General features: G+C 44.4%; 1 protein-coding gene across 2 annotated transcripts in view; it reads left to right on the top strand.

Moving 5' to 3' along the window:
* The first annotated feature begins 4,008 nt into the window (after positions 1 to 4,008).
* FLRT2 (fibronectin leucine rich transmembrane protein 2) overlaps positions 4,009 to 15,806 on the top strand; it is a 133,693-nt gene continuing 121,895 nt past the window's right edge. The window contains exon 1 of one of the 2 annotated variants that reach the window (XM_006864747.1): positions 4,009 to 4,392. The gene's annotated coding sequence lies outside the window, so the exon portion shown is untranslated. Of the gene's footprint in view, positions 4,414 to 15,806 lie in introns of both variants that reach the window. The other variant, XM_006864748.1, reaches the window with a different exon arrangement.

Genomic DNA, 15,806 nt, shown 5'->3' with positions numbered 1-15,806 from the left:
ACCTAACAACAACAATAATGGAAGCAACACTCAATTAGTGTGTGTGTGTTTCTCATTTTCAAATTAATAAAGGTAGATTGAACTGAGTGACTCACTTCCAAAGAACAAGGTACGGGAAAGGACACACAGTTTTACAGCGGAGAATCCTGATACACTACCTCAGACAGATGATCAAATAATGTCATGTTGCTAACATGTACCTGCTAGTATGATGTCATGAGAAGGATGTTTCTTACCTGTGGTAATCTATCCTTGAACCCACAAACACAGTCTAATCATGCAAAACCATCAAAGAAATGCAAACTGAGGGAGTTTCTTCAAATCATCTGACCAGTAGCCCTCAAACCTCTCCCTGTCTTTACAACAACAGCAAAACAGGATTACAATATCAAAAGAAAACAGGAAAGATTGGGAAACTATCACTGAGCAGGAGACACCAAACATGCTAGATGAAATTCTGGAACAAAAAAGAAAAAAGGACATTAGTGGGAAATTGATGAAATTCTAACATCTGGAGTTTAGCTGATAGCAAGGTAACAATGCTGGTTTCTTAGTTTTAATCAATAGACAAAGATAAGATGATAACAGTCGAGGACATTGAGTGTGTTTAGATTGATGAGCTTTTCGTATGTTTTGAAAGCTAGAACTGTGTGATGGAATGCTAATGTCATTGACAATAACAGCACATCACATTTCTAAAGCTATTCAAATATGTTGATTTATAAACTCAAACTCAATGCAGTCAGGCCTATTTCGACTTATGACAATCCTGTGGTGCTGTAGGATCAGCACTGGACTGTGAACCACCAGGTCAGTAGTTCAAACCTACCAGCTGCTCTTTGGAAACCCTACACAGGGTAGCTACTAGTCAGAACCTACTCAATGGCACTTAATAACAACATAGACTAGAAGTGCGCCTTCGAGTTTCTTTATGGAAGCAGAGTCTCACATCTTTCTCCCACAGAGGAACTGATGGGCTCCAACCTCTGACCTTTTAAGCAGACAAGCTGCTAACCACTGTCCTGTCAGGTCTCCTTTGCTGATTCATGATGCGACAATATTATAAGGCTGATAAAGCAAATACTTCTATAGCCACTTTATAAGTGAAGAAACAGTAGCTCCAAGCTGAATTTACCCAGGATGGAAATTCTCAGTACCTTTAGTTTATACCACAGTTTTTTGACTCCAGACCTGATGTAATTTTTACTTTTTCCAAGTGTTAGAAATACAGGCCAATGTACTCATAGATTTGTATTAGCAATAGGGAAATGACATAAGAAATATGGTGAGGGTGGGGTTGAAGAATTTAAGATCGCAAATTTTAATTGAAATGGAAATGAATACAAAAGAGGAGATAACTTCAAGACCAATTAACTGACTTTCTGTTCTCTGAAGTTTATAGATTCGTCTTCTGTTTCTTCCACCTGCCTGTCTAGCCTTATGAATTAGTGATTGTTTTTCAGTACAAGTAAATTTATTGTCGTAGGTTTACAAGTTTCCAAAATTATTATTCTTTGGAGCCCTGAAACCACGTTCAGTATTCTTTTGCTTCCTCTGGTCCCACCATCACACATTTCTCAAGCTGACTCAGAAGCCTAGTAGATAAGAAATTTCTGTTACAATTCTGCACATATATTTGGTATGGTATTCATCCATCCTATAATTTTCCTTGTCATGATTTAAAAAATTGCAACTAAGGTTGGTTTGAACCAGAAGGTTGGTGGTTCAAACTCACCAGCCGCTCCTTGGAAACCATATACAGGGTCACTCTGAGTCAGAACCATCTCAAAGGCACTTAACAGCAACAACTATGCCACTAATAGGAGCACATGCACATAAGATTACCTTTTCATAATTTAGAGAACAAGAGGAAGACCCCCCAACTAGATGGATGGGCACAGTGGCAGCAGCAATGAGCTCAAATGTAGCAATGATTGTGAGGTAGGTACAGGACCAGGCAACACCTCCTTCTGTTGTGCATAGGGTCACTATGAGTTGGTACCGACTCCATGGCACCAACAGCATAGGTTAGAAACAGCAATAATATGAAACAATAATTCTGCATTGCTAAATCTGCTCCCCTTTTATCGGATTCATTTTTCTAGGAGCATAAAGCGGAAAATACAATTTAGAGGGTTTCGTTTCTCTTTAATTTCAGATTAAGGTTTCAAAGGTAGAACCTCGTGTGGATACTTTGGTGCAGGTACACAAGACGATGGATTTTTAAAAGCACAGTAAAGTGACTTGCTGTTGTTAAGCGCTGTCGAGTCAGTTCCAACCCATAGAGACCCTGTATAGGGTTTTCAAGGAGCAGCTGGTGAGCTTGAATCGCCAATTTTGCAGTTCAAACTGCTTTGCAATCTGGCACATTAACCCACAGCACTACACCAGGACTCCTCCTTAGGTGAGTTGTTGTTGTTAAGTACCATGGAGTCGGTTCCTAAGCATAGTGACCCTGGACCGAGGCTGTAAATCTTTACTTTACAGGAGAAGAAAACCTCCTCATCTTTCTCCCGCGGTAGTTTCGAACTGCCGACCTTGAGGTTAGCAGCCCGATTCGTAACCACTACGCTACCAGAGCTCCTTACATAGGTGAGTATTTGTCCTAAAATGTGGTCTTCGAGTTTGTTTCTGCAGCTTTAGGAGCTATCCCTATGCTTTGCTGCCACCTTGGCAAACTAGAAGGATTTACAATGAAATTCTGTACAGTCCTGGCTGGAATCAGCTTCCTTGGGCGGTATCGTGCTGAGAGGGTTTGAAATGACTATTACCGATTCGGATTGCCACTGGCTGGTAGATTTCTGAGAGAAATGAGGACATCTACTTGGTGGAGAAACACCCTTTTCTTAAAAACAACAACAACAACAAAGCAAACAAAAACGCAGTGTCAGCAAGATCCTCTGAATGATTTGTAAAGACTTAGCATTTCTTTCATTCTTTATTCCGGAATGGACACTTATAAAGACGGAATCTGTTGAAAATATCCTGTGTAGATGTGCACTGGGCGACACCCTAGTTTCCTTGGGTGTGCCGGTGACAACAGTTTTCTCTGGCTTAAGCTTCCACTCCGCCTCTGTGGGAAGACTCGCCTCCATCTCCAGCTAACTTCTTGGGAGTCCAGAGCAGTTAGTAGAAGTTACTTACAAAACGCAAAGTGGACAAAGTGGACAGCCGAGTTGGAGGCTCCAGAATTGTCTCTTTAACCACTTCCAAAGCGGTTGGGGAATGCCAAAATCTAGCCGCTTAAAGCTAATCGGCTGCTTTCTGTGTTGGCACTCGGATATTTTTCTGCATCGTCATTCTTGTTTGCAGGTTCTCTCTTTATTCCCTCTAAAGCTCTGAGCATTTTGTGTCTCTCTTACTTCCCACTTACCCATTCACACCCAAAAGGATCAACCCTTACCCCAAACAATTTCCAAGTGTTCTCCCCTTATCTACATGAATATGTGGTCACTTGGCTTGGGGGGTTAGGGGTCCGTGGGTAGGAGGAAAATTTCCTTGCGCTTTCATTTAAATTTAGCGCGGGTGGGTGGATGTCCTCCTCAATTTTTCTCGCACACGCAATACAGTTAAAATCGAGTTATTATTAACCCAGAGTTCCAAATCTTCAAAGCTCCGCCAAGAAAAGAAATAGAATGGGGAAAACGGGAAGTAAATCAAAGTTCGGCCAAGAAAATAAATAGACATGGGGAAAGAGGGAAGTAAATAAAATAAAACCCAACTTCTCTGGACGGGATAAAATGCTGGGCTCGTTCCCATCCCTGAATCTGGCGCTGGAAGCCTGCCACTGGCGTCTTGCCACGAGAGTGCCCCCAGACAGCAACACACCCACTGGAAAGCGCACGTGAACAAAGTTCTGGTCCAGGAAGCCGCCGCCTGCGGTTTCCTTGTCGGTTCCAGTTTCTCTGGGGAGTGTAGGGCGCTTACAGGGTTAAGTTAGTTCCCTCCCCGGTAGGAGGGAAAGAAGGGGGTTGGAGGAAATTAGTCTACTCTGTATACCCTGTAGTTAGTTGTACGTTCGAAACCTGTCGCCACACTTGCGAGTTTGGATCTTCCATTTCCATTGCGGAGGAACAATCTCTCAGAGATCTCACCAGCGGCCACTATCTTTGCGCTCAGACTCGGCGTGACTCCTACCGAGGGCGCGTTTTAGCCTTACGTTCCCAGAGGGAAGCAGAGGCAAGGCGGCAGCTTAGCACCCGCTGCTGAGCCCACGGAGCCCGGGACCAAGGTGGCAGTTCTCAACGATGGGTAGAACGGACCTCGGCGGTGACCCCTAAAACAATACCATGCCCCGGGAGCTCCGCTGCTGCCGTGCCAGATTCTTCCCTTTCCACCTCCCCGACCCGGAGGGATTCGGATGAGTCGACTGCGAGGAGACGCGGCCGCCAGGTAAAGGGGCTGCGGAGCCAAGTGAAGTTTTTTAGTAACTGCCAGAGCCGCCTCTATGGGCGCACGGAGTGGTTTCTTTAGGGATTTTTTATGTGTGAACCATCGGGGTGGGATGCTTCCAGAGAGAAAATGGAGAATAGAATGTTCAGCATTCCCCCCACTTTAGGGACATTCATCCTTAGGTCGCCTCAATCTCTTTCAAGGAGTATTGTAACTGAGCTCTGAGTAATTTGAAATTGGTTTACTCAAGTAGGAGCGACGATCCTAAACCGGGGTTTCCAGAACTCTTGTGCTTTCCGGAGTCCAGCCTCTTACTTGCCCAGACTAAATCTGTAACTTCCACGAGGACCCAATACCCCTTATCCTACCGCCCCATGTGCTCCTAATGTCACCAACCTTAAGAGGTTGCATTTACAGTCTCACTCCCTTCTGCAATCCGGGACCAATTAGCTGATGCTTGTTCGTTTCCTAGGCTTTGGGGGATTTGCGTTTCTCTGAATTAATGCGCCTCTCCAGTCTGGCAGACCCTCCCTGGGATGGCTAGCACTGACTCAGGTCCGCGCGCCTTCCTTGCGCGCTGGCGGGAGCTGCGGGGGCGCGCAGAGTGCCAGAGGTTGAAGAGGGATCGTTTTCCCTTCGTGGCATGCGTGGGATGCGGGAAAGTGGGCAGATAACACCCACAAGCGCAGAGTGCCCCGGAAAGGCTACCGCGAGCGTGGCGAGAGCAGAGCCTCGCCAGCTGTCACCGCGTCCCCGCGGGAGCTGGAAAGTCAAGCTTGAGCTTTCTGGAAAGATCCCTCCGCCGTGCTGACCAGTCCAGGGCGAGCCCCCGAGCTTTCAGCGCCGGCGCGGTCGTTTCTCATTTGTAATCAAGTCCAAGATCAAGGTTGCTGAGTTGAGGTTGGGACGCTCTCCAGAAGAGAGCCAGCGAGGAAGAGGGTAACCGGGGCGTCTGGTTCAACACTTGGCGCCCGGGAAACTCCAAAAGCACACGGAGCTCTAGGACTGCGGCGGCTCCTGGTGAGAACTGAGACCACCGCAGCTGTTGTGGCTGGCGCTTTGCTTCTGGAACCTCCCAGCAAGATGGCCCTCATTCACTGTCCACTCTGATTAGCGCCCACCATTCCCTTGTTGAGTTCCTTCCTCATATATTTTCTCACACTGAGTTTGCTGACAAAGCGTCCTATGTATACATAAGTCAAAACATTTTCTTAGCCATCTTTGTGTAATGCAACAGGAACGGGCACCCACGCGCACAAATCTGGGAAGCGTGTTGTGTGTGTGTGTGTGTGTGTATGTATGTGTGTGTGTCTGTGTGCGCGCGCGCGTGTGCCAGCGTGCGTCTTGGCGCGGGCGTGCGTCTGGGTGGATCCATGCGTGGACTGTACTTGGGAGACAAATCGGCGTTTCTCAACCGCGTTTTAACAGGATTTAGGGGCGAAAATACGTGAAGGCGGCAGACAACAGGGATGAGAAGGAAATAAAACCAATCAGAGAAGTGGTGCCAATTGACTAAGGCTTTGAACTGAGGATCAGGAGCGTGGTAGCGCCAGGGACGCTCCCTGAAATCATCCCTAGCCGGGCACGGCCAACGCCCCTGCCCACTCCTTCTGTCCCTCCGGAGTGGGTCCCGGGCTACTTTCAAGTTCTCGGAGGGCTTTTCTCGTGACTCCACCTATGTGTGTCGGTGTAGCGCAGTACTTGGTGCGTGCTCGCTCTCCCTCTTCTGTTCAGATTCAGTCTCTCTCTGGACTTGTAAAGCATGACAGCAACTTACTGGAGACCGGAGGAGCGGCGGGGAAATGAGAGGAGAAACCCTGAATCTCCTTCCTCCTCCCCCCTCCAGTAAGAGGGACTCACGCACCTGGTTCTCTTACATTACTCTCTAACCTTTGCAAACAGATTGCCAAGTGGAAACGTTGCCTGTATACAAATCAGGCTTAACTGTCGAGCTTGCTTCTTAAATCTTTGAAGACTGAATCTGAGTAACCACTGCAATCTATAGGGAGATTAAACAATCTTTTCAGCAGTCAATGTAAAGGGGAAAAATAGGGTTAAAAAAAAAGTTAAAAAAAAATTTAACTTTGTTTTGTTCCCCCAATTAAAGTAAATGCAAGATCTGGGGAGGAAGAAACTAGTGATACAGCGGTAGGCACTCTATCAGAAACGTTGCCTGCATTTGAAATAACGCCATCTTGGTTGAGAAGCTTGTTATTATTATTTTTTCTTTACCCCAATCTCATGTTTTGATCATTTCTTAGTGTCTAAGTAGTAGATAGATTTTCCGAATTTAAAGCACAAGACTGGGCAGCAGGGGAGGAATCGACCGTCAGCGCTCAGATGGTGGAATCATCCCTAAGAGATGAAAAGGGGGTGCGGGGTAGAGAGAGAAATAGGACGCAGGGTCACGGTGGCATCCACGGTGTTCGCTCAGGCGCTCTGCAACACACTTCAGGGAAGATAGGGTTAAAAGCCAAGACAGACTTTGCCTCTTGGAAAGCTTTGAGTTGCAGCCGCGCCTCCCAAGCATTCTTTAAAGCAGAAATGTGGGAGGGACTCCAGGAGGGAGGATGGGAAGGAGGGAGAGAAAGAGGGCTAGAGGAGGGGAGCGCGCCAGAGCGCGAGGGACTGAGGGCGAGGAGGAGCGCGGGAGCAGCGGAGGCGATCCCGCGAATTCATTACTGTAAACATCTCCCGGGGGGTCAGGAGGGGTGGGGGTGGGGGCTGCGGCGCCTACATTAGCCTGGCCGCGTCGGATTGAGGCAGCAGTGTGATCGCAGCAGTCTGGGGACCCGCGCCTGGCCGGCCAGGACTTGAAGCGAGCTCCGCGCCCGCCCTCGCGCAGCTAAGCGCAGCCCCGCACTCCGGGCTCTGCGCGGTCCGCACACTTGCGGCCGAGGCGCGTCCGCTCTGCTTTCCAGGCGCCCTAGAGGGTTCTTCGCAGCCGCTCCCGGGGAGCCGGGGCGCCCCAGAGTCCCTTGCCACCGCCTTCTCGTTCGATCTCCCCCTTTCGCGGCTCCTTGGCTTGGCGGAGGCGGAGAGGGGAGGCAGAGGAGGAGAAGAGGTGTGGGGGCCGCAGCGGCCAGAACCGAGAGAAAGTGGCATGCCCGAACCCTGGAGGCGGAGGTGGCGGAGGACGGGGGAAGACGATGCCGCGACTCCGTAGGGGAGGAAGGCGAGAGCGAGCCAGGCGAGCGGGGCACCCAGCCACCGGCCGGCCGCGGGCAAGCGCGCGCCGCTCTGAAGCTCCGGCCTCCGCACCCCCGCCCCCCGACGCTGCGGGTGACAGGGCCCGGCTTCGGCAGCCGCCTCCGCCGCCACCGCCACCACCCGGAGGACCCAGCAAAAGTTTGGATCTAGGGGAGAGCGCTGCGCTCAGCGGGATTACCACCAGGACTGGAAGGAGACCTACGGAACCTTCTCAGGTAACGCGCATCCCCAACCCTCTCCCTCGTTGCACCGCCGCTTGGCTCCTGTTCCCTCCTGACGCCTTTACTGGCGCTCGCTCGCAGCTGAAAGTAAGAGGGAGACGAAGTTCAAGATTCTGGGGACGGGCTTTGAGCGCCAACTGATGATCTACAGTCGCGTTAGAGGGGACCTTGGCGCTTCTCTGCGCCTGGTAGGCAGCTGTGCTAAGAGGTGGATCCCCTAGGAATAGCTCTTCGAAAATTTGGACTGTGGATTCTGAGGTTTTTAGAATTGTTCAGTTCAGGAAAGTGATGCATGGATTCTACTCACCCACGCCCTCACACCATCTCTGCCCACCCCCATACTTAGGATGTCTTACAGTGACTCTAGCCCCGGTCCACTTGCCCACCCCGTTTATTTGGTGCTGGAGAGCAAATCTAGCGATGGAAATTACAGGCAAAATGGAAAAATCTAACCTGGCCTCCCTCCTTTCACCTTCTGGCGTCATAAAATAAGAACTTTAGAAGTGGTATTTTTCTTGAGGGGTAGAATGAAAACGTGTTAACCTTAGGTGACAGTGAATTTTCTCTCTCTCTCTCTCTCTTTCTGTGTGTGTGTAGCTGTTTTTTGATTCGGTGGCCTGATGCCTCGTGGTGCGGGGTGGGGGTGGGGGTGGGGGTGGGGGTAGGGTGGGGTAGGGGGTGAGTGGCCGCTTGTGCGCAGCTCTGAGAGAGGAGGGAGGCCAAGAGAGAGACAGAGAGAAATGGTTACGTTTCCTTGAACAGTAGAAGCCTTACTTAGGGTATAACTAGAAATATAGCTGCTGCTTCTCACCCTGCGATCAAAAAGATTCCAGCCCCAAACACCTACGACCAGTTTTCCCCCACAGTGCGTTTTGAGTTTAGAAGCAGCTGCTATCATATTTATTATGATCATTATTTATTCACCTGGAAACTTCTCGCGCCATCTCTTGTGAATGAAAATCAGTTTCCAAGAGCTTTTGATTAATTTTAGTGGAGGGAATCTCTTGTAAAGCTTACAGTAAGCTAATGAAGTGCAAAGTACAAATCCGTGTAAATGCGCGGGCAGGAGTGCAAGGTGCTGATTAAATTTCTTTACAAGCTGCATTTGCTATGCAAAGCGTCTTCTAAATGGGAGCTATTGCTCCCCACTCATCTGGGAGGCTCTTTAATCACACAGGGTTTCAGGTAGCTTTGGGGCATGCCCACAAGCTCACAGGCTTATTACTAAATTTATTATATCTCACATCTCCTAGCCAAAAGCTATATGAAGACTAGCTTCCTCATCAGGGCCGATATTGTCTGTAGACTTAACCAGTATGTCCTTATTTAAATCGCCAGTGAAAGGCGTTCCAAAACAGTTGTGGAAAATAAAATGCAGGTTAACATCTCTGCAGGGATATATGGTGGTTGCGGATATGAACATCAAATTTTAGGTCAGTATCTGAAGTGTTAGAGCTGGACTTTTTTTTTTTTTTTTTTTTTAATCACTCAGCAACATGCGCCGAATACATATGCTATTACAGGCCACCATATTAGAAAAGCACCAATCTGAAAGTTGCTTATATCTTCACAGTATTATTGCTCTTGAAAATACAACTTGTATCCCACCCATCTTCCTCTCAAAAGCACTAAAGAGGGAAGTGTTAAACCATTTAAGGATTTTTTTTTTTTTTAATGATCGTGGGTGACAGCCAGCATCATACTGCCATTTCGAGTGGCAAGTATCTGTGTCTGGAAGAGGTTGGGAGATGAAATTTCAAACATTATTCCATATCTCTGCCAGTATATACAAGAAATTGTAAGAAGAATTGACCTGATTGTACAGTAGCAGAACCTATTACAAACCTATGTTGGAAGGAATACTGGTTTTAAAAAAGCCATATTTTAACATTTCTGTAGTTTCCTTACCATTTTAGAAATTCCAGAGGATGCTTTTAAGGGAAGAAAGTAGATTCCCAAGTGACACCATGCTGGACTGACCTCTGGTCTCCAAGGTAGTCCTGGATTTTCCTCCTATGCTGGGCTTCAGATGATGTGATCTTATCCGAGTTAAACTTTGCCGGGCTGGATCTAATTTGAACCTCTTCTGATGCCTGTGACATTTATATTCTGGCCGCTGGAGAGTTTGATATAAGATTTAGACATGCCTCCCAAATGCAAGCTTATGTCTTCCCATTTTGAAGCTGTGGTCTCAAGAAAGGCTCAAGTATGTACAAGTCCGGACGCCTTATTCTGCAGGGGAGCCCATGTGAGCATGGCATCTAGTTTGACTTTTCAGCTTTGTATTTTACAAGAGAGAATTGCTACTTCTGTGATCAGCAGTGTCTGAAGTTAAAAACCAGCAAAAATGTCAACCTCCATTTGGAGGATTTAAGAAAGGTCAAGGTGATGGATTTTTTTCCCCCCTCCATTCAGGTCAGACCTTTTTAGATGTAATCATTTTTTTTTTTTTAATATATATCATTACTGTAATTCCAATTCAAGTTCATTTTTCACTAGATTACTTTAATAACTTTGTGGTTTCTGCCACAGTGATTCAAATTCAGTCCATTAGTGACCTCTATCTGTAAGAAGTGGATACTCATTGTTTTTCTTCTTTCTCATCTGAGCCTACAGATTATGTGGAGGGAATACCCTTTTCATCCAGGCCTAGGGATTTTGAGGAAGGAATAGCTCTTTCTGAATATTTACATTTTCTAACAGAGAGTACTGTATGCGTAATGATATTTAACAGCAGCAATAAAAATATTATGGGCTACTAAATGGTTGTTCTATGTAGCATTGATAATATGATCAATGTAAATAAAACACCATTTCCAATAAAAGGATTGCATAGTCAGACAGACAAGTGCTTTGAGTCTCTCCATGCTATTGAATGTAAGTGAAGTTTTATTGTCCCTAAGTATTACATAACAAGAGAAACTTGAGACAAGCTCAGAACTTGTATGTGGTAACTAGCCTTCAGAGTAATAGCGTGTGTATGCCTTTAAATTCAGCTGCCTGTCTACTGTGAGCTTATGGTATAGATCAGACTAGGTGGGGTGTGAGAAGAGTGTCTATAAACAGATGGTCCCTTTTAAGGAGACTTTTAAAATCTGATTCCTAATCCAGCTTTGTCTTTGGAGGGTTTTCCAATAGAAAATTTCAATTTTACTTTATTATTCTAAATGGTAATTGTAGACAAAGTTTACTAAATTTTTTAGGTGGGCGGATACCATTATCTGACATTTTCCAGATGGTTTTTGATCTGGTGGTATTTGGGGATATGGAATTTTTAGGAGTTTTTTTTTTTCTTCCTTTTCCCTTGGGCACATTTTATGCGAAAGACATTTTTCAGACCAATTATTATTATTATTAAAGTAAAACAACTATTATTATACCTCAGCCAACTTCCTTACCTTTCCCTACCCTCCGAATTGCTTTGCTTTTGTGAAATTATATTTTCCTTCTAAAACTACATGTTGGGGCTAGGAATAGACCTATGGAGTATCTTTTTCCTCCACTCAGCAATAAGTATTTTCCAATTAGTGCCTTTTTAAAGGGCAACAACCACACACATACACACCAAGAACCATTTTAAGACAGAGATTCTTTTCAAGGTTTGAAATATGTTTCTTTTTAAAGAGCTATGACACAAATACTGTAATAAAAATATCCTGTGTTCAGATGCGTACAGAGACTTACTTCAGTCGCCTGGAACAGTAAAACACTGTATTAGCAAAATAATCCGTGGTATTTTCAGTAGATGGTCAAAATCTGTTAAACCTTCATGGGTCCCCCCCTTGGCGATTTTCACATCTACTGGTCTTTTTTGGCTTTCTTTGATTCCTTCTACTGTGCTCTTTGAAGTGATTCAAAATTAAACAGTAGCTACTTTTTTTATTTTATTTTTTAGGGAAATTCATCATGTTATGTTCAGGATTCCAGAAGAGTTAATGATGCAGAAAAAGTCCTGTAAAACATCTTTCTGAAAGAAGTCCTTCTCTGGCAGGCCATCCACTTACTAGCCTCCTATACCATTTGCAGTGAATTGGAACTCCGTTATTTATTTATTTTTCAAATACCACCCCTAACTTAATTTAATGTGGGATGTGTTTCTGCAGAAGTGTGCAGCGCCTTGTGTCCTGAGCCGCCCCAACAAAGCAATGTCGTTGTTAGAAATCTATCCTAAGGAAAGGTCAAAGAAAATATCCCTGTATAATTGGAGAGTCAAAAGGCCACATTCATAATTCTCAAACACTGGTCAGTTATCCCACTGTTATTAAATAAGGGCATACTTTTTTCCTTTCGTGTTTTTTTTTTTTTTTTTTTTTTTACCCCTGGCAGTTTAGTGGTTAAATACCTCAGCCACTCTTTTGAAGCCTTCATAAAATGAACCTCTGGTGCTAACCATTAGGTGCTCATTAGAACTGAGCCGTTTTTCGCACTTTCTTACCAGGTTGCTTTTAAGAAAATGTGTAAGAAACTTGGAAAATGGTCGCCTGTTCCCCTCAGTTCGCAGACCATGTATTAAATTTCAGTTCTTTTTATGACTGCTTTCAAGACATAGATAAAAGAATCTCCCTTGTGAACCTTTAAGAACCTGAGGCTTTGGGGAATTTAAACCCATCGTAACTATCAGACCCTGGAGTTCATAGATGCTATTAGACCTCAAAACACTAAAATCACCTTCAGCAAAGAGGAAAAGAACTGTGGCTACTAAAACCGACTCACAAATATACTGTCCACTGAAGTCAACAGAGGTCATGCGGCTGAATGGAAAACACTAAACTCCAATCAGTCCCGAAATAGGTTCACGTGTTCATGTCACTGTTTCCGCAGCTGCCTGTGGGCATCACTGTCAGGAAAATCCACTGTCAAAATAACCTCAGCGATAGCTTTCTCTCACACTCAGCTTCTGCACTTGGAACTCAAATATTTACCAAGAGGAAATAATGCAGGGATTAGTAATAGTTACCACATGCATTGAATATAAAGGAGGTAGTAGGTTAGATTGAACAGTGGACCTGGATTCCAGTGAGTTTTTCAAGCTGTGAGAGATGAAATTGATTTAAAAATATTGATACCTAGTATTTATCCCTTGACATTTGCTTAGTTCTCTGATACAGGTCTCCTCCGAGGTACCAGAAATCCGCGTCTACTTGCCATCTGATAGATGGGTGGGTGGAGCCAGAAGGAAGTTCTGAACCATCTGAAGTTACACAGCGTTCTTTTTAAAAACTATTTGACTTTATACAAAAAGATGAACATTGCTTTTTGTTACATTTGTTGTTGTTGTTAAGTGCCATCGAGTCAATTCCGACCTGTAGCGACCCTGTGTATGTGAACTTGAACCACAGACTTTGCAGATCAAACGACCTTGCAGTCTGATACATTAGCCACAGCACCACACCATTACATAGATGTTTAATTCTCCAGATGCAGTGTGAAATTTTAATTTTTTTATGAACCTACCCCAGAATATTATTGTAAAGTGTGTGGAGTTGGTTCTGATTCATAATGACCTTATATAGTGTTTCCAGGGAGCTGGGCTGGTGGGTTTGAATTATATACCCTGCAGTTAGCAGTCCAGTGCTTATCTTTGGCACCACACCAAGACACCACTCAAAATAGTTTTCTGTTATTAAAACAATAAAAACATTGTAGTCATATAGCTAGTTAGATTTAAAATGAGAGCATTTCTCTTTTTCCAGTATTTCAAAACCCATTGCAATTGAATCCATTCTGGTACATAGTGACCCTACATATAGTGCTGAGTAGAACTGCCCTAAGGGGCTTTCAAGTTTGTCATCTTTATTGAAGGAGAGGTTGCCATATCTCATATCTTTTTCTTGAGCAGTTTCTTTTTACTAATACTATATACGATCATAAACTTCCCTATTCTGAAGAAGTCTGATTTTATGATGCAGACATTTGGTACCTTAACTCTGGTGGGAAGTGAGCATTGGAAATGGGGTTCGGGGGAGGGTAATGTGGTATTTTGGAGGCAAGAAACCAAAGAACCAAATCAAACTTACTGCCATCAAGTGGATTCTGACATATAGTGACCTTAAAGGCCATATGACTTTTCAGACTGTAAATCTTCATAGCGGTAGGCAGCCTCAGCTTTCTCCTGAAGATTATCTGGTGAGTTTGAACCACCAACCTTGTGGTTAGCAGCCCAACACTTAATCCACCATGGCACCAGGAATATTGGAGGGAAAAAAAAACGCACCGATAGCAAGAAAACCTGTGTTATGTTAGCATGCTGCTTACTATATTTCTGGTCTTGTATGAATTGCTTAATCTCATGGAGGCTCAATTTCCTCTCTGCAGAGTTCAATAGTGTCAAGTAATATTAATATGTATGAAAAATACCTTGATAACAATACAGTGTTATATTCTCATAAAGAGGTATTATTCAAATTGATAATACTTATCACTGAGTGACTGGTTTTTGCTAAGACAGTGCTTCTTGTTTTTGTTGTTAAATGTCATTGAGTTGGTTCTGACTCATAGCACCCTACATAGGGTATCCGAATAGCAGCTGGTGGATTTGAACCACCAGCCTTGTAGTTAGTAGTCCAGTGCTTATCCTACAGTACCATACCAGAACTGTGCTAGCTTTTCCATGTGTGTATACTGCCTTGAAAGAGCTTTTGCTCTTGTGGTTATGATCCCTGGATTATTAACGTGTTAATCAATACAGTGTCTAGTGGCCCCATACATAAGGTCTTCTCTACATTTAATGGTGAGTTTGCTCTCCCTGGATTATTAACCTGTTAATCAATACAGTGTCTAGTGGCCCCATACATAAGGTCTTCTCTACATTTAATGGTGAGTTTGCTCTCTTTTGATGCATGTCCTCTGGTCAGTGGTCAAGGCAAGCTAGGACCTGTTGGGTGAAAGGGATGAGCTTTCCATCCGTGACAGCTTGGCTTGAAGTTGAAACAACATCCAGTCCCTGAAATAAGGTCTTTCCCCTTTTTAGCTGTGTTAATGCTTTAGCCATCCAAGGTGTATTTTGCACAAATGTGGTCATCAATAGACATGTTTTTGTGACACTGTTGGTGTTGTTAAGTGTTCTCATATGACGATTTGCACAAACATGGCCATTAATCAACATGCTTTTGTGATTGTTGCTGTTAACTGACATTATATAATGATTTTTGAAAACATTTCTGTTTTGCAAAATAAGACAGGCTAATGCTAAAGTCTTATTTTTCAAAACAAAAACTAAAAAAAAAAAAACAAAACAAAACAAAAAGAAAGAAACCCTATACAGGGTACCTATGGGTTGGAACCGACTCCCTGGCACTTAACAGCAACAACAGTGCTAATGTTTGTCTTTTAAGGAGTTTGGCAAACCTGTTGAACCCATTACTAGTGAACAGAAATAATTCTGTTACTTCTCACACATACCCCAATGCTTAGGCCTTGTTTTGACATTGCTAGTGTCACAAAGGAGTCCTGGTGTGGCGCTGTGTGATAAAGCACTGGACTGCTGGGTTAATTTGAACCACATGGTTGGCAGTTCAAAGTCACCAGCCACTCTCTGGAACCCTCATACAGGGTTCCAGCGAGTTGGAACTGACGCGACAACGCTTAGCAACAGCAACAGTATCATAAAGACTTGAGGGGCCGTTTTCTACAACTTATTTCTCCATATTTTGTTCAGTTCTGTTTTTCGGATGACTGGACCGGAGACTTTTCATTGTACACGTTCTAAGAATGAACATGTTTATTTAATTTTCCTAATTTATAGTCGGAACCGACTCGACGGCACTTAACAACAACAATTTATATATGCAAGTACATAGACCTTTGTAAGGCTTAATTCTGACTTGTTTCAGGGTTACATACTTGCTTGGCAACAATTGTGAGGTAGGCCCAGGACCAGGCAGTGTTTCGTTCTGTTGTGCATAGAATCACAATGAGTCTGTACCGACTTGATGGCACCTAACAACAACAACAACAACTTGAACTCTGCAGAAAACCCATATG

This window comes from Chrysochloris asiatica, unplaced genomic scaffold (genome assembly GCF_000296735.1).
Source record: "Chrysochloris asiatica unplaced genomic scaffold, ChrAsi1.0 scaffold00070, whole genome shotgun sequence".
Taxonomy (NCBI): Eukaryota; Metazoa; Chordata; class Mammalia; order Afrosoricida; family Chrysochloridae; genus Chrysochloris; species Chrysochloris asiatica.
This window is presented reverse-complemented; position numbering and strand designations above follow the sequence as displayed.